Below are 19,017 nucleotides of genomic sequence, written 5' to 3'. Positions count from 1 at the left end.
GGCACTGGGTGAGGAATGAGACACCAGCGGGTTAGGCAGGAGCAGTGCTAGTTTCAGGGCTATGTGGGCCTAACTTGTTTTTTTTTTTTTTTGGGTCCGGTCATGGGGCCTGAACTCTGGGCCTGGGCGCTGTCCCTCAGCTCTTCAGCTCAAGGCTAGCGCTCTACTACTTGAGCCACAGCGCCACTTCCGGCTTTTTTCTTTTTGCTTATGTGGTGCTGGGGAATCGAACCCAGGGCCTCAGGCATGCAAGGCAAGCGCTCTACCACTGAGCCACCTTCCCAGCCCTCCTAACTTGTTTTTAATGCTCTGCCTTTGCTATCTTGGAATTTCTAGTAAATAAGTTTCATATTTTCATTTGTGCACAAATGATACACCTGGTCCTGGACAGGGATTGAGATGTGATGGGAGACAGAAAAGACTTCTTCTACTTGGTGTCTTTTGCTCTAGGGGTCATCTGAAGCTCCCACCAAATACTTCACCTGTTATCTAAATCTTGGGGTCTCTTTTAGCCTCTTTCATGAGGCAGCAAGGTGGGACAGTTAGAAAATTTGTCAAAAGTATGTACCTTTAAGGAGGTGGAAACATCTTTTGAGTTGCTGCTAACAGAACCTGAGGATTAAAAAATGAAGTAATATAATAAGGATAATTTATTGATCTTACACAACATGTTAAAGGCTGTAATAAGAGCTTTCAATGTATGATTTTAAGTGGTTCTCACAATCCTCTGCTAACTGCTAAATGCAGTTACCAGTCTCATTTTACAGATCAGGAAACTCAAGTATAGAGATGCAAAATGTGACTCAGTGGTGGCCTTAACACATAGAAGTTTCTTTCCTTGTTTTTCTTTTCTGTTCTTTTCTTTTCTTGTCTCCCCCCCCTTTCCCTCTCTCCCTCCCTCATGCCTCTTCCTTTCCTCCTTTCCTTTCCCTTTTTCCTTTCCTTTCCTTTCCCCATTTTTTTCCTTTCCTTTCCCCATTTCTTTCCTTTCCTTTCCTTTCCCCATTTCTTCCCTTTCCTTTCCTGTTTCTTTCTCTTTCTGCTTAAACTCAGGGACAGGGCCTGGTTACTGTTTCTGAGCTTTTTCGCTCAAGGCTAGTGCTCTACCACTTTGAGCCACAGTGCTGCTTCCAGTTTTCTGGTGGATAAATGGAGAAAAGCGTCATGGACTTTCCTGCCCAGGCTGGCTTTGAACTGTAACCCTTGGTTCTCAGCCTCCTGAGTAGCTAGGATTTTGGGCATGAGCCACCAGTGCCTGGCTACATAGAAGTTTCTGATGACAGCAAATGTAGATCTTTTAGGGAATGAAGAAAGAAGTAACTGACTTCCCATTAACTTGACTCACTCTTAGTTCTAAATAAAATGATGCTGTCAAGTCTTCAAAAATCTGCTCTACCACTGAGTTTCCTCTGATATGCTGTGCCCTCTCTGAGAGTAGGGGGACTGGGTGTTACCTCTAGGCTCACATCTCTGACACTTAATTTCTAAAAGGAAGAGATGTAGCAATATGGTCTGTAATTGGTAATGAGGGTTCACAAGCCCCATTTAGTTAGTCTCTAAATGACATTTTGTATTTTCTTCAGTTATGAATAAGACAACTAGCACAATTGAGATTTTCTCAGCAGAAATCACAGATGTTTTCATTTCTATTATAGTAGTTACAGATATCTCAAAATATCATTTCTTTGTTTTTGCTTTCAGATTATAGCAGTTATTAGATCTAGATCTTATTTAATACATATTATTACACCAGTAGTAATTGGTAGTGTGTTTCATAGCAAGTAGTAATTGACTATGTGTTTCAACACAATAGGCTTGCATTATAGACTGAATATTTTTGTTCCCTTAAAATTGATATGCTGGGCTGGGTGCTGGTGACTCACACCTGTAGTCCTAGCTGCTCAGGAGGCTGAGATCTGAGGGTTGCAGTTTGAAGCCAACCTTGGCAGGAAAATCCATGAGTGTCTTATCTTTAATTAATCACTAGAAGTACCAAGAAGTAGATAGAACATTAGCCTTGTGCACAAAAGCTCAGGGACAGTAATCAGGCCTTGCATTCAAACCCCAGGACTGACACAGAAAAACATTGATGTGCTGATCTTCTGATCTCTAATATGATGGCATTTGGATACGGAAGCTTGCATGTGGCAAGCTTTTTGTAAGTGCTTCAGGATAGGTATTCTGGAGGCAGGCAGCATTCAGCCTGCCACACCATCAACCTTTCTGGGCATTCTTCAGCCAGCAAAATTTTACCCTCAAAGGCCCAGCACCTGGAGTGCACTGTACAAGTTGGAACAGTCTTTTTTTAAAAATTTTTTTTTATTGTGAAAATACTGTACAGAGGGGTTACAATTACATGGGCAAGATAATGAGTACATTTCTTATCAAGCATTGTAGCCTCCTCCTTTGTTTACCCTTCCCATCCCTTCCCAGGCTCCCCATCCCCCCTCAATCCTCCCCCCCCCCAAGTTGGAACAGTCTTAAATCAGTTTTCCTACCATATGTGAACAGTCCCCAAACTTGACTATATATAACATCCTGCCTTGATTAGTCAGTTTGCGTACCATCATCAACTCTCATAAACTTACCCAGTTGAGGACTTGATAAACTGGGTATAGGAACTACAGGACTGATTGAAAATGATGCTACTATTGCACAGTGATTGAGGATTGTAACACAAACAGCTTGAACTTTTTGTTTTTGTCAGTCATAGGGCTTGAACTCAGAGCCTGGGCACCATCCCTGAGCTCTTTTGCTCAAAGCTAGTGCTCTACCACTTTAAGCCACAGTACCAATTCTGTTTGTTTGGTTTCTGTGGGTCATGGAGCTTGAACTCTGGCCCTGGGGGCAGTCTGTGAGCTCTTCAGCTCAAGGCAAGCGCTCTACCCCTGGAGCCACAGCACCACTCTGTTTTCTGGTGGTTAATTGGAGATAAGAGTCTCAGGACTTTCCTGCCTCACTGGCTTTGAACTGTGATTCTCAGATCTCAGCCACCTGAGTGGCTAGGATTACAGGCATGAGCCACTGGCGCTTGGCTTACTTCTGGTTTTTGAACAATTAATTGGAGATAAGAGTCTCATGGGGACTTTTCTGCCTAGGCAAGCTTTGAACCACTATCTCTAGATCTCAGCCTCCTGAATAGCTAGGATTATAGATGTAAGCCATTGGTACCTTACTTGTATTTAGCATTTTGAAATGTGCCTCATCATGGATTTTTTAAAAATAAAATTTGCACTAAAATATTCAGGTAATGAATTTTTGAGCACCCTCTTAAATTTTACACCTGGTCAAAAGCCTCACTAGCTTCATCTGAATCCTAGCCTTGTTAGACCTTTTCATCTGGTTTTCCTTTGAGAGGCTTTTACTACCACAAAAGCGAAATCTACCTTCTTTGCCTCCAGTTCACTTCTCCCTCATCCTCTCTATATCTCTCCTGTCTTTCTCTTCTGTGCTTTCATGGCTCTGGGTCCTCCTACTCCCTTCCTACTACCACTGCCAGGTTTATTCCATTGTTAGTCAACTCCTCCACAGCTCCTGTGGTTTTCAGCCTCCTGCTCCCCCTCCTGGCCTTAACTAAAAGTTATTCTAGTCTTCCAAATTATCTCTTCTGTAGCCCTTAATTGTCTCCATCCAAGGACCACTCCTGGAGGAGGTGAAAGGGGCCATGTGGCTACCTCCTGGCTCACCTCAGTCTTTTCATGGCTATGGCTCCTCCATTCTCTTGGAGAACAGACCTCGGAGGCCTTGGTATTCAGGTGGGTCTCCCCCACCTTCTTTTCAGGACTAGTCCCTCATTAGCAGGACTTCATTGCTTTCGTTCTCTGACAACTTTGAGAATGATTGATGGATGCTGTTCTGACAGCATTTTCCCTGCCACTGGGATGTTACGTAAGTCATAATTAAAAGAAGCTTGCATTTTCTGTGCATGCTGAATTGAACTGAGAGTTAATTTGGGGGCCCTCCTACATAAGGGAAAGCTCATTTACATGGCACATAAGCCTGAATGAGCTGTTCCTGCCTGAATTTCTAGATTCATTTCTTATTATTCTTTGTCATGTTCATTTTCTCCTTTTAGAATAATATTCCTCTCTCTATCTTTCTGTCTCTCTCTCTTTTTCTTTTTGTGCCAGACTTGAACTAAGGATCTAGTCACTGTTGCTGAGTTTTTGTTTTTGTTTTTGTTTTTGTTTTTTGCTCAAAGCTAGCACTCTACCACTTGAGCCACGCTCTACATCTGACTTTTGGTAGTTAGTTGGAATTAAGAGTATCAATGGACTTCCCTGTCATGGCTGGCTTTCCTCTTGAGCAGATAGGATTACAGGCATGAGCCAATGGTGCCCAGCTCATCTATTTTTTGTTTGCTCAAATCCTATGTATTTACAAAGAGACAACTCACCCATCAAAAAGCCATCTCTGACTTTTCTAGAATTGAAGCACTGTCCCAACACAAACTTTTTCTAGTAGCAAAAGATTCTGTATCTGCATTGTCCTATGATGTAGCCATTATTAATATGATTAAAACAGAACTTTTTTTTTGAGAGAGGGTCTTGCTATGTGGCCCAGCCTGTCTTGGACTTGTGATGCTCTTGTCTCAGCCTCCTATAGGTATGAGCTACCACATCTAGCCAAACTTTTAATTTTAATCTAAGTTAAATAGGTGGGCTAGGGGCATGACTCAAGTTGTAGAGCCCTCTAAAGACTTTAAAACATGAGGGTTTATGCAGCAGTCTTATTGTTTTATTTTATTTGTTTATTTATTTTTTTGGGTCCAGTTGTGGGGCCTGAACTCTGGGCCTAAACTCTGGGCACTGTCCCTCAGCTCTTCAGCTCAAGGCTAGCGCTGTACCATTTGAGCCACAGCGCCACTTCTGGCTTTTTTATTTTTGCTTATGTGGTGCTGAGGAATTGACCCCAGGGCCTCAGGCATGCAAGGCAAGTGCTCTACCACTGAGCCACCTTCCCAGCCCCGTATTGTTTTATTAGTGATGAATAACTAGTAAAAAAAAAAAAAAAAAAAAAAGGTCTGTCACTTGGTGTGGTGGTACATGTCTGTAACCCCAGTTTCTCAGGAAGTGAAGATAGAAGGATTGTGATCCAAAGTTGGTTCTGGCCAAAAGTGAGAGACCCAATATGAAAATAAGGGCTGGTAGAGTATTTGCCTATTAAGCTTGAGACCCTGCGTTTCAAGCCCCAGTACCACTAAACTAAAACTAAGTTCAAATATAATGGCCATGTGTTATTACTGGCTATTATGCTGGACAGTGCAGTTCTAGATTGAGGTAGGTGTTCCTTTTCTTGCTCATAAAGTACATTTTATGTTGCTCTCACTTTGCATTTCCCTGATTATGTTTCATTTGCTGTTTCTTTGCCACCAGATGGAGCCTTCACGGAGGGAAAGAAATGAGTTTGCAAACACGTCTGTCCGTAAGCCAGTACAGTGAATGATACCAACATCTGGCTAGTGCCCCAGAGGACATTGATGCCAGACTCTCTGCCAGACTTGCTTCATTCCTAGAAAAACTGAGTACCACACACAAAACTCCAACAACACAAAAGAAAGAAGAAAAATTGGATGAAATATATAAATCATCTGTTTAAAGCCATCAAAAAGCTACTACAACAGCTGGGAATTGAAACAGTATACTTTTCCGCATTTGGGAGTATAATGATACACTTTGCATTCATTTGACTTCTATAAAAAATCAGCAACTAGAGTTTTACGTAAAACATATTTGAAGGTAGAAGATGGTACTGTGGCTCAAGTGATAGAGTGCTTGTCTTGAGCTGAAAAACTGGGGGTCAGCACCCAGTCCCAGAGTTCAAACCCCACAACTGACAAAAAAAAATAGAAGGTAAGAATCTGCTTATTTCTGGGCTAATGTTGGTCTTCTTTATCCTGTAGACTCATCTTTCTATTTACTCATAGAGCCTCTTTGAAACCTATACCTTATGTCACCTGTTCAATTTGTCTTGGGACTTGCACTGTGACATATCACCTCTAAAGAACTGGTTTTGAGTGGGGCGCCAGTGGCTCACATCTGTAATCCTAGCTACTCAGAAGACCGAGGTCTGAGGATCACAGTTCAAACCAGCCCAGTCAGGAACATTTGTGAGACCCTTATCTCCAATTAACCAGGAAAAAGCTGAAAGTGGAGCTGTTGTTCATGGCAACTTTGAGTAGAAAAAGCCAAATGAGAGCTCAAGGCCCTGAGTTCAAGTCTTAGTTCTAGTGCACACACATACTTCTCTCTCTCTCTCTCTCTCTCTCTCTCTCTCTCTCTCTCTCTCTCTCTCTCTCTCACACACACACACACACAAGAATTGGTTTTGAGTTACTGATTCATAAGATATGTATTCGTTTTAAATGGTTATCATTATTCTCAATACTGATATGTCTGTTCAGAAGGTCCTCTCAAGCCCTTTAAAACCTGACCGTAAAATTAGTGTGTGCTATTCTTGTGATCTGGTCTTTGCCTAACTATTAGATTGAAAATAAACTGTGTAACTGAGTTGGAATGGGCATTTATCCACTCTAGTTTTACTTCAGTGTGGACAATGAAAGCCAGGGCTTGTTAAAAGGTGTAAAAAATCGTCTGGATAAAAATGGTTTAAAATCCATTAAATAGAATGGATATTATATGAATAAGTAGATTAGTAACTAAATGAATAAACTGAAAAATTGGAGAGGATAGGCTGTCTGCATAGTCTCAGAGCACCTTCTTTAATTTTTTTTTTTATTATTTAAAGGTGATGGGCTGGGAAGGTGGCTCAGTGGTAGAGTGCTTACCTTGCATGCCTGAGGCCCTGGGTTCGATTCCTCAGCACCACATAAGCAAAAAGTAAAAAGCCGGAAGTGGCGCTGTGGCTCACGTGGTAGAGCGCTAGCCTTGAGCTGAAGAGCTGAGGGACAGTGCCCTGGCCCAGAGTTCAGGCCCCACGACCGGACCCCCCCACCAAAAAAAAGGTGATGTACTGAAGGGTTACAATTATGTAGGTCAGGTAGAGAGTACATTTCTTTTTGGACAGTGTCACTCCTTTCCTCATTCTTTCCCAGTTTTTCCCTTCCAGCTCTACTCACAAGTTGTACAATCCATTTTCCTTTTCTTTTTCTTTTCTTTTTTGCAAATTCTTTATTGTGATTATGTGATTACATAATTTCACAGTATTGTGGGATAGTGATGCTTAGTTAAAGTCACAAACACATTCTAACTTTCATGGGGCAAATTGTCTATTGTGGTCTACAAAGTTTATGAGTTCTATGAGCTTTGACAATACAGTTATTTTTTGCACATCCAGTGATATGTACATTCCTTTCCTTTTGTGTGTGTGTGTGTGTGTGTGTGTGTGTGTGTGTGTGTGTGTGAGTCATGGGGCCTGAACTCTGAGTCTGGGCACTCTTCAGCTCAAGGCTAGTGCTCTACCACTTGAGCCACAGCACCACTTCTGGCTTTTTCTGCTTAGGTGGAGCTAAGGAATCGAACCCAGGGCCTCATGCATGCAAGGCAAGCACTTTACCACTGAGACACCTTCCCATTCCCCATTCCTTTCCTTTTGCATAGCGTCAGCTGTTCCTTCTCTCCCATCGCTGCCATTGAGTTGCTTAGTTTGTTTGATCAATGTCCAGTGCAGCTGATGGGTCTCACTGTTGTATGTTTTATCCTGATTCACTCTAGTTCTGTGTCCTCCTCCTAGTTTCCCTCTGGTGTGCACATATATACCATGTGTTCAGCAGCATGGGGTTATTTAGTAGTGATTCGACCAGATGAGTGGAGGTCCTTTGTTTCTCAGGTCTTGTTAACTTTGTCATATCACCTTACGTTTTGGATTTAACATCTATTTATCAGGGAGACCATGTGCCATTTGTCTCTTTGCTCTTGGCTTACCTCACTCAACATGGTTTCTTCTAGTTCCATCCATTTCCCTGCAAATGCCATTATTTTTGTGCTTTCTAATGGCTGCATAATATTCTATTGTGTATAGATACCACAATGTTTGGATCCATTCATCTGTGGTGGGGCATCTGGGTTGTTTCCATATACTGGCTATTGTGAACAGTGCTGCAATAAACATGGAGATGCATGTGTCCTTGTATCCTGGTTCCTGTTGTTCAGGATAGATGCCTAGGAGTGGTATGGCTGGGTCATAGGGGAGGTCTATATTTATTTTCCTGAGGACCCACCAGACTGCTTTCCAGCAGTGTAATAGGGTTCCTCTTTCTCTGTATCCCCTCCAGCATTTGCTGTTGGCTGACTTTAGAATGTGGGCCATTCTGACTGGGGTAAGGTGGTATCTCAGGGTTGTCTTTATTTGCATTTCCTTTGCAACCAGGGATGGTGAACATTTCCTCATGTGTTTCTTTGCCATTTTTATCTCTTCTTCTGGGAAGTCTCTCTTTAGTTCCCTTGCTCATTTAGTAATTGGTTTGTTGGGTTTGGGAGGGGTTAGTTTCTTGAATTCCTTGTATATACTGGATATTAACCCCTTGTCTGATATATGGCTGGTAAATAATTTTTCCCAGTTAGTTGGTTGTCTTTCTAGCTTGGTTGCTATGTCTTTAGCTGCACAGAAACCTTTTATTGTAAAGTAGTCCCATTTGTCGAATCTCTCTCCAGTTTGTTGTGACCCTGGAACTCTGTTCAGGAAGTTCCTTCCTGTACCTATAAGTTCAAGTGTCTCTCCTACTCTGTCCTGCAGTAGTTTCAGAGTATCAGGTTTGATGTTAAGGTCTTTAATCCATTTTGAGTTGATATTAGTGCATGGTGATAGGCTGGAGTCCACTTTTAGTTTTCTGCATGTGTCTCCCAGTTTTCCCAGCATTAGTAGTTGAAGAGGCTGTGCTTCTTCCACTGTACGTCCTTGGCTCCTTTGTCAAATATCAGCTGACTGTAGGCGTGTGGTTTTATTTCTGGATCTTCTATTCTATTTAATTGGTCTTCGGGTCTGTTTTTATGCCAGTACCATGCTGTCTTTGTTATTAAGGCTCTATAGTAGAGTTTGAAGTAGAGTTTGCCTAGAATTGTTTTGGCTATTCTAGGTCTTTTGTTGTTTCATATGAATTTTTTGACTGTTTTCTGTATTTCAGTAATATAACATCATTGGGATTTTAATAGGAATTGCATTGAATTTGTAGATTAATTTTGGCAGTGTAGCCATTTAAGTCTGCCTATCCAAGAGTATGGAGGTCTTTCCCTTTCCTGGTGTCCTCTGTAATCTCTCTCTCTTTTTTTTTTTTCTTTTTCTTTTTTGCTTATGTGGTGCTGAGGAATCAAACCCAGGGCCTCAAGCATGCAAGGCAAGTGCTCTACCACTGAGCCATCTTCCCAGCCCCTGTAATCTCTTTCTTTAAGTTTTGTTTTGTTTTTTGTCGGTTATGGGGCTTGAACTCTGGGCCTGAGCGCTGTCCCTCAGCTCTTTAGCTCAAGGCGAGCGCTCTACCATTTGAGTTACAGCGCCACTTCCAGTTTTCTGAGTTTTTATTGGAGATAAGAGTTTCAGGGACTTTTCTTCCCCGGGCTGGCTTTGAACCTCGATCCTTAGATCTCAGCCTCCTGAGTAGCTAGGATTACAGGTGTGAGCCACTGGCGCCTGGGTAAGTTTTTATAGTTTTCATTAAATAGTTCTTTTACATCTTTGGTTAGGTTAATTCCTAAATATTTTTTTTGGGGGGGGATGGGGTTGTTTCCTTTATTTCCCTTTCTGCTTGTACATTGTTGGTGTACAGGAAGGCTATTGATTTTTGTGGGTTGATTTTGTATCCTGCTACTTTGCCAAAGTGGTTTATAAGTTCTAAGAGTTTGGGGGTAGAATTTTTGGGATCATGGAGGTATAGTATCATGTCATCTGCAAAAAGGGATAGTTTAACTTCTTTCCCTATGCAGAACCCTTTAATGTCTTTTTCTTGCCTTATTGCTCTGGCTAAGGATTCCAGGACTATATTGAAGAGGAGTGGAGCAAGTGGGCATCCTTGTCTTGTTCCTGATTTTAGGAGAATTGGTTGTAGTTTTTCCCTATAAAATATAATATTGGCTATTGGTCTGTTGTATATGGCTTTTATTGTTTTAAGGAATGTTCCTTCTATTCCTATTTTCTCCAGAGCTTTTAGCATGAATGAATGTATCTTATCAAAAGCCTTTTCTGCATCAATGGAGATAATCATGTGGTTCTTGACCTTGGATCTGTTGATATATTGGATTACATTTATTGATTTACATAGGTTAAGCCACCCCTGCATCTTTGGGATGAAGCCTACTTGATTGTAGTGTATGATTTTTTTTTTATGTGTTTCTGGATTCTGTTAGCTAGAATTTTGTTAAGGATCTTTGCATCTGTGTTCATCAAGGAGAGTGGTCTGTAGTTCTCTTTTTTTGTTGGGTCTTTGCCTGTTTTGGGGATGAGTGTGATATTGGCATTGTAGAATGAGTTTGGGACAGCTCCCTCTTTTCTATTTCTCTGACAAGCTTGAGGAGTATGTGTATTAGTTCTTCTTTAAAGGTCTTATAGAATTCCATTGTGAATCCATCTGGTCCTGGACTTTTCCTTGTTGGAAGACTTCTGATTGCTTTCTGTATCTCATTGTAAGATATTGGCTTATTTAATTGATTTATTTCTTCTTTGCTAAGTTTGGGCAACTTGTATTTCTCTAAAAATGCATCCATTTCTGCTAGGTTTTCTTTCTTTAGAGAGTATAACTTTTGAAAATAGTTCCTTTTTTTTTGTCAGTTGTGGAGCTTGAACTTTGGGCTTGGGCACTGTCCCTCAGCTCTTTAGCGCTCTACCACTTGAGCCACAGCTCCACTTCCAGTTTTTGAGTGGTTTATTGGAGATAAGAGTCTCACGGACTTTCCTGCCCAGGCTGGCTTTGAACTGGATCCTCAGATCTCCTGAGTAGCTAGGTTTACAGGTGTGAGCCACCAGCATCCGTCTTTGAAATAGTTCTTTATAATTGTTTGGATGTCTTGGGTATTTGTTGTGATTTTTACTGTGGCATCCCTAATCTTGTTGATTTGGGTTTCTTCTCTTCTTTTTTAAATTAATCTTGCCAAAGGTCCATCAATTTTATTTTTTCAAAAAAACCCCCAGCCTTTTGTTTTATTAATTTTATTTATAATTTTTCTATTCTCTATCTCATTAATTTCAGTTCTTAATTTGGTTATCTGGCTCCATCTAGTAACTTTAGGTTCCATTTTTTCATGTGTTTCTAGCAGTTTTAATTGAAATATGAGATTATTTACTTGGTCTGTCTCTATTTTCTTGATGTGGGTACTGAGGGTGATAAATTTGCCCCTCAGGACTGCTTTTGCTGTGTCCCACAGGTTTCTCTGTGATGTGTATTCATTTTCATTGAATTGTAGGAACTTTTTAATTTCTTCTGTTACCCAGGTGTTACTTAGAAGTATGCTGTTCAATTTCCATGTATTTGAGTAATTTCTACAGTATGCTTTGTTATTGAACTAGCTTGATTCCACTGTGGTTGGATAGGATACAGGGGATTATGTCAATTCCCTTGTCTTTGCTTAAGTTCCTTGTACAAACTATGATATGGTCTATTTTGGAGAAAGTTCCATGAGTTGCTGAGAAGAACGTGTACTGTGTCATTGGAGGGTGAAAAACTCGGTAGATGTCAGTTAGTTCCACTTGAAATGTGGCCTCATTTAATTTGATAGCTTCTTTGCCAATCCTCTGGTTGGTAGACCTGTCCTTTGGTGAGAATGAGGTATTAAAGTCTCCTAGTATTATTGTATTTAGATCTATTTTATTATATAAGTTTGAGAGTATTTGTTTAACATTATACTCCCCAATGTTTGGGGAGTATAAGTTGATAATGGTAATATCCTCTTCTTGGATTGTGTTAATATATAGGTCCTTCCTTGTCTTTTTGTGTTGATTTTAATGAAAAGTTTGTTTTGTTAGATATCAGAACAGATACTCTTGCTTTCTTGCTTGGTAGATCTTTCTCCAACCCTTCACTCTGAGTTTGTTTTTATGTTTGGCTATGAGGTGGGTCTCCTGAAGGCAACAGATGGATGAGTCTTGTTTTCAGATCTAATCTGCAGTTCTTTTTCTTTTGATTGGTGAATTGAGTCTGTTATTATTTATGGTTATTATAGAGATGCATTGTATTTCCTGTCATTTTCCTGTTTTTCTTCTTTACTTTCCTCCTATGTTTACTAAGTTGTACTTCTAGTGATACCTGTCTGATGAGGATCCCTGTTCCTGATTGCTTTCTTCAGGTTGTGTTCCCCCTCTTATTATTCTTTGTAATGCTGGTTTATTGTTTATGTTTTCATTTAGTTTTTCTTTACCATTAACATTTTAGTTTCTCCATCGAATGTGAATGCCAGCTTTGCTGGGTATATCAGTCTGGGCTAGCAGATATTGGTTCTCAGGGCTTGGATCGTACTTTCCCAGGCTTTTCTTGCATTCAGTGTCTATGTGGAGAGATCTGCAGTGATTCTGATTTTTTTTCCATTGTAGTATGCCTCCTTCTTTGTTTTTGCTGCATGCAAGATTGTTTCTTTATTATTCACATCTATCATTTTTACTATAATGTGCCTAGAAGTGTTCTTCCTGGGATACTGCTTGTTAGGTGTTTTATATGCTTCTGTTATGTGGGTAAGATGCTCTCTTTTAAGATGGGGGAAATTTTCATGGATGATCTTGCTGAATATGTGTTACATTCCCTTGCTTTGATATTCCTCACCTTCGTCCACTCCAACTATATGAAGGTTAAATTTCTTGGCACTGTCTGCTTATTTTTGGATTTCCCTTTGGCATAATTTCAGTGATTTTTTATTTTTTTTATTTTTTTATTTTTGTCGGTCGTGGGGCTTGAACTCTGGGCCTGGGCGCTGTCCCTCAGCTCTTCAGCTCAAGGTGAGCGCTCTACCACTTGAGCTACAGCGCCACTTCCGGTTTTCTGGTGGTTTATTGGAGATAGGAGTCTCATGGTCTCTCCTGCCCGGGCTGGCTTTGAACCGCGATCCTCAGATCTCAGCCTCCTGAGTAGCTAGGATTACAGGCGTGAGCCACCAGCGCCCGGCTTATTTCAGTGATTTTTTAATATCTGTGACTTTTTTTCCAGGTTGCTGCATTTTGTCTTCTGTATCTGACACTCTAAATTCCATTTCATTCATTCTGTTAACTATGGCTTCCATTGTGGTTTGCATGGAGGAAATTGATCCATTTATGGATTCTATCTTGGTTCTCAGAGTATTAATCTCACCTCTTAGTGAGGTGTGTACTGTATTTTTGCATGCATCTCCTGTTTGAAATCCTGCATCTCTTTTTTTTTTTTTTTAAATTGTGAAAATGCTGTACAGAGGGGTTACAATTACATGGGCAAGATAATGAGTACATTTCTTATCAAGCATTGTAGCCTCCTCCTTTGTTTCCCCTTCCCATCCCTTCCCATCCTCCCCCCCGCCCCCCAATCCTCCTCACTCCCCCCCCTCCTCGCACCAAAGTTGTAAAGTTCGCTTTTGACATAATGACTTGTACATCTCATTGTTGCACTGGGTCCACCTGTATCCCTATTTAAACGATTTGTTTTTCCCCTTCCCCTCCACAAATTATACTGACATCAAATACAGTGAAAGAAGGGGTTATACTGTGGGGGAGGGACATACAAAGCAACAAAGAAATAATCTTATAAATGCGTTAGAAACAATCGCATGAAAGAAAAAAACATTTGAATACATATCTTAGGGTTCATTTCTCTAACATCACCTCATCTGACCTTTTCTGCTTGACTCAGACATATACTAGATATTGCAAATAAGGGAAACCATGAGACCTATGTTTCTTTGGGCCTGGCTTACTTCACTTAATATAACTTTTCCAAGCCTTTCCATTTTCTAACAAATGGGGCAATGTCATTCTTTCTGATGGAGGCATAGAATTCCATTGTGTACATATACCACATTTTCTTGATCCATTCATCTACTGAGGAGAATCTGGGTTGGTTCCATATCTTAGCTATAGTAAATAGTGCTGCAATAAACATAGTCGTGCTGGTAGCTTTAGTGTGGTCTTGTTTGTAAACTTTTGGGTAAATGCCCAAAAGTGGGATTGCTGGGTCATAGGAGAGTTCTATGTGGAGTCTTTTGAGGAACCTCCATACTACTTTCCAAAGTGGTTGAACAAGTTTACACTCCCACCAACAATGCAGTAAGGTTCCCTTCTGTCCACATCCCCTCCAGCATCTGTTGTTTCTAGAGTTCTTGATTTTAGCCATTCTAACTGGGGTGAGGTGGTATCTCATTGTTGTTTTGATTTGCATTTCTTTTATGGCTAGGGAGGTTGAGCATTTCTTCATGTATCTATTGGCCATCCTTCTTTCCTCTTCAGAGAAGTTTCTCTTTAAGTCTTTAGTCCACTTATTTATTGGGCAGTTGTTTCTTTGAGGATTTGTTGTTGGGGGATTTAATTTTTTGAGTTCCAAGTATATATTAGATATGAGGTCCTTGTCTGTTGTATGGCTAGTAAAGATCTCCCAATCTCTAGGCTTTCTATTGATCTTGCTAGCTATGTCCTTTGCCATCCTGCATCTCTTTTGATATTTCATTTCTGTGTTCTTTAAATTTCTGATCGATTCTTGCTTTAATTCTTGGGTCATTGCCTCCAGCATCTCTTGGATGTAGTATTTGTCTTCCATTCCTGCTTTGCTTCCACTGGGGCTCTCCCCTGGGTGGCTGCTGGCTTTGGGGGTAGCTTGTTACCCTGGGTATTGATAAACCTTGTAACTTTGCTCTGTGATTTTCGCATGGGGATTCAAGGATTATTGGAGACTAACCTGAAATTTTGTTTTGGTCAATAGGTGGCTGTCTTTGCTTGCTTCTGGGTTGTTTCCTGGATAGATTGATGAAGCTCTTTTCTCAGTCCTGGATTGGCTGAGAGAGTCTGTACCTGGTCTTGGTTCTGTTGGGGGAGAGGCTGACCTCCAGCTGCTAGTCTGACCAATGTAGGGCTCTTGGCTGTCTGCTGTAGATCACTAGCAGTTCCTGCCTTTAGGAGGACTGAGCAGCCTAGACTGCTCCTGTTTATTCCTACAGGTGCTCTTGGTGAGATCGGGTGTGCTGGATGTACTCTCCTGGTTGCTGGAGTCTGCTATGAGCTCTTGTTTGTTTGTTTTTTTTGTCAGTCATGGGCCTGTACTATGGGCCTTGGCACTGTCCTTCAGCTCTTCAGCTCAAGGCTAGCACCCTACCATTTGAGCCACAGTGCCATTTTTGGCCCTTTTTGCTTATGTGGTACTGAGAAATTGGACCCACGGCCTCATGCACACAAGGCAAGCAAGCACTCTACCACTGAGCCACCTTACTAGCCTGAGCTCCTGACTATTATCAGGTGTTGGCAGCCTGAGCTGTCCAATCCCCGGCCTGGGATATATGGGTCAGGTTCTGGTGGGGTTTGGGCTTCTGGTTCTTCTGCCCTGGACATACAGGACTTTTGCTGTCACGGGTGATTCCCAGGGAGTATGGTTCCCTGCTTTCCCTCCTCTGCTGAGGCATGTGCTCAGTTTCTGACTTCATTCATGAGGAGTTGGTTGTATTACTCAGGTACCTGATCCCCAGGTCTGGTCCTGGCTCCCAGTCCACCGCCTGGGGCACACCAGTTGGACCTGTGCTGCTGGGTATCAAGATGCAGCCTGGAATACACAGTTCAGGTTTCTTCCACTGTTGGTTGTTGTGACCCAAGGGCACTGGTCCCAGCTTGGGTATTTAGGCTCCCTTCCAAGGGCACTCTTGATCTAGCCTGGCTGGCTGGTTGTGCTCCATGGGCTGGTGGATCTCTTGAACAGTTGCCAGTTTTAGTGGGACCTGTAGAACAGGTGTTGGGGCAGGGGTCTGGGTCAAGATCTCGGGGTTCCCGCCAGCTCTGATCTTCCTTGAGAGGGGATACGCTGTCCTCTGCAGGGTACTCACCCTGGAGCAAGTTGGGAACTCTCCAGCTGTTGTTTCTGCGTGATGTAGGTCTCTGGTGGCCGCTGCCCTCTACCTTAGGTTGAGATGCTTGTGGGCTGGGCTGGGCAGTGGTGGCTCTGCTTCAGTGTTTCTCCCATCTTGGCCTCTATTGCTGCTGTCCGGGTCTCCGGTGGAGGGGTTGGGGAGAGGTCTCCATGCAGGTTCTGAGCACTGAGGTTTGTCTCTGTGCTCTCTGGATCAGCACCAGTACCTTGAGGTTCTTCTGCACTGGTGTTCTGCGGGCAGACCCCTGTAGTTCTGGGGATCACCTCCCCCCCTCCCCCGGGGCCCAGTGGCTTTGGTGGGATGGAGCTGCACGTGCTGCAGTGAGGGGTGGGGGAGGGGTCTTTGTTTAGGCTCCTAGCTCTGAGGTTTCTGTTTGTGATCAGTGGGTCCGGCACCTGTACCTCAGGTGTCTTCTGTGCAGATGATCTGCAGACAGACGCCCCCTGTGTCTCTGTGGACTCCAGCAGCCCCCGCCGGGCCGGGCTGGGCCGGCTGCAGCTTGGTGTGCAGCCAGAAAGAGTTGGGGAAAGGGTCTTCACGATTTTCCCTTCTGAAATTCTTCCTTTTCTTTCTTTCTTTTTTGTTTTCTGCCTCCTGATTCTCTCTGGGTGTTTGTCTTTTTGTTGCTGTCGGTCTCTCGGGGAAATTAAGCGTTGGAACTCAAACTCTCTTTTTGGTTGGAGAGAGCTGTGGCGTTTCCCTATTGTCCCATCATCAACTTGGTCGCCCTCCGCACAGTTCATTTTCAATGTCCAATGAGTACCATTGCTCCAGTTGTTTACCCTTTGTCCCTCAATTTCTGTCTTCTTTTATACTCCCAAATATATGTAAATGAACAAACAAAACAAAAAGAAAAGAAAACAAAAACAGAAAAAAAAACCCTTCTCATTTTCATTTCCAGGAGTTCATTAAAGCACCTTCTTAATAAGGTACATATTAATAACAGGGGAGAACTATAGCTTTATGATGAAGTCTTTCTTACACCAACTTATTTTAGTATTTCTCCTCATAGCTCTTATTTGTTCTTGAAAATATATGATTCACTGGTAGAGGGGAACCGTTCCCCCCTCCTCTGATTTCTAGGAGGGTAGCATTTTCCTCAATACTTCTGGCCTTTTGCTTCATTCTTGTCTACTCCCTCCAGATGGGAAGTGGGTTACGTGAGGGGTGAGCTCAAGGAGGAAGTGACCTGAGTAGAGGAGGCCTGCTGCAGTCTTCCCTCTAGGGCTTTGCTTGATTGCAGAGAACACTTGTCTCTTTTTTCTTTTTTGCTGGTTGTGGGACCTGAACTCTGGGCCTGGGCGCTGTCCCTCAGCTCTTCAGCTCAAGGCTAGCACTCTACTGGAGTACTACTTCCGGCTTTTTTTGCATATGTGGTGCTGAGGAATCGAACCCAGGGCCTCATGCATGCAAGGCAAGTGCTCTACCACTGAGCCACCTTCCCAGCCCCAACACTTGTTTCTCAATTGGTTTTAGCCATATATTACCTAATGTTGTAGTTAGGGTAGATTTTTCTTTTTAGAAGCTTGTCTATGGGAAGACAAACATATTAGGGAGAGACATAGTGGAGAAGTAATTTAATTTGAATTTAGGATCAGACTAAACTTTTTTTTTTTGCCAGTCCTGGGACTTGAACTCAGGGCCTGGGCACTGTCCTTGAGCTTCTTTTGCTTAAGGCTAGCACTCTACCACTTGAGCCATAGCTCTACTCCCAGCCTTTTCTGTTTATGTGGTACTAAGGAATTGAACCCAGGGCTTCATGCATGCTAGGCAAGCACTCTACCATTAAGCTACATTCCTAGCCATGGCTAAACATTTTAATTATTGTTAAAAAAGAACTACTGGCAAGGAAGAGGTGGTTTCCCATTGAGGTAGGAGGGAAGGAGGGAAACAATATGGAAGGTTAAAAGTATCCTTCTGTAGAGCAGGCTAAGATTGTAGGTCACAAAATAGCTGCAAGAGCAGATGAAGCTGTTCATACACTACTAACTCTCCAATGTCCAGTATACTGCTCACCCACAGTTGGTGCTCAATATAATGACTTCAGCTACTGTGATATGTGGAAGGATTCTTGAGTAGTATTAAGGTATCAATCAAAGTTAGAGATCACTTTTCTGTAAAGAATGGTTCCTGAGACACTGAGCTGTATAGCGCTATGAACAGGGAGCAGAATGGTACTTGGTGATTACTTATAGCCATGAAGTGAATGGGATCAGGTCCAGGTGTGGAGGAATGGCAGTCCACCTATCCTAGAAAAGGAGCAGGGCCAAAGAGGCAGTTAGTTGTCAATAGGTTGTGTGTGTGTGTGTGTGTGTGTGTGTGTGTGTGTGTGTGTGTGTGTGTGTGTGTGTGTGTGTGAAGTCTACAGTTTGAGAGCTCGATTGAAACCCCTGTGGATGTCAAGACTCACACCTGGATTCTGGTTATATTAAAGAGCAGACCAGAATTACTTAAGTTATGATGTAATCTGAGAATAAGTTCAATAGCATGACCTCATTCCAAATGGGGTCTTTTCTAATTTTTGCTGTATTTATGGAATTGAGGTTCAGGCTTCCAAAGAAATGAGATAAACGGATGGAGGTCAATAAAGAGGGTGAGAAAAATAGCTTAAAATGAGCTAGGGAATTATTTTGCTTGAAAAGAAATGTATTTGAGGCTAGCTAGAAAATGATCATATTGGTTGTAAATAGCTATAAGAGAAAAATTTAAGTAACTTTCCATTACTTGGCAATGTTTTTAATTTGGCTACATCTGACATTACTAGAGGAGAGAGGAAGCCAGCCCATAATTCTACAACCAAATTAAAACAGTTCTTGAGGCATCTGAAGATTTTGATCTTGGAGGGTAGTTGGTTTTTGTTTCAGTTCACCTAAGGCAGTGGGAAGAGGTTAAAAAAAAATCCCAGCCTGCTGCAAAGCATTAGAACTCCAGTCTGTGGATCTTGGTTTCTGTAAGTGCAATTCAAGAACAAAACTTCAACCTTCTGCATCTAAACAAAACACTACCTTGCAATTTAAATCTCATACCTTTCCTTTCCCACCCCCATGCC

At 42.1% G+C, this 19,017-nt stretch overlaps 1 long non-coding RNA gene across 1 annotated transcript in view; it reads left to right on the top strand.

Annotated features, from left to right (window-relative positions):
- Positions 1-19,017, top strand: part of LOC138806297 (uncharacterized) — a 67,484-nt gene that overhangs the window by 24,889 nt on the left and 23,578 nt on the right. Inside the window, exon 2 of the long non-coding RNA XR_011365771.1 lies at positions 5,376-5,852. This is a non-coding gene — a long non-coding RNA (uncharacterized lncRNA). The remainder of the gene's footprint in view (positions 1-5,375; positions 5,853-19,017) is intronic.

This window comes from Dipodomys merriami, unplaced genomic scaffold (genome assembly GCF_024711535.1).
Source record: "Dipodomys merriami isolate MVZ:Mamm:240054 unplaced genomic scaffold, mDipMer1.0.p SCAF_4, whole genome shotgun sequence".
In the NCBI taxonomy this organism is placed as follows: domain Eukaryota; kingdom Metazoa; phylum Chordata; class Mammalia; order Rodentia; family Heteromyidae; genus Dipodomys; species Dipodomys merriami.
Note: the sequence above shows the minus strand (reverse complement) of the source record. Positions and strands in the feature narration are given on the sequence as shown.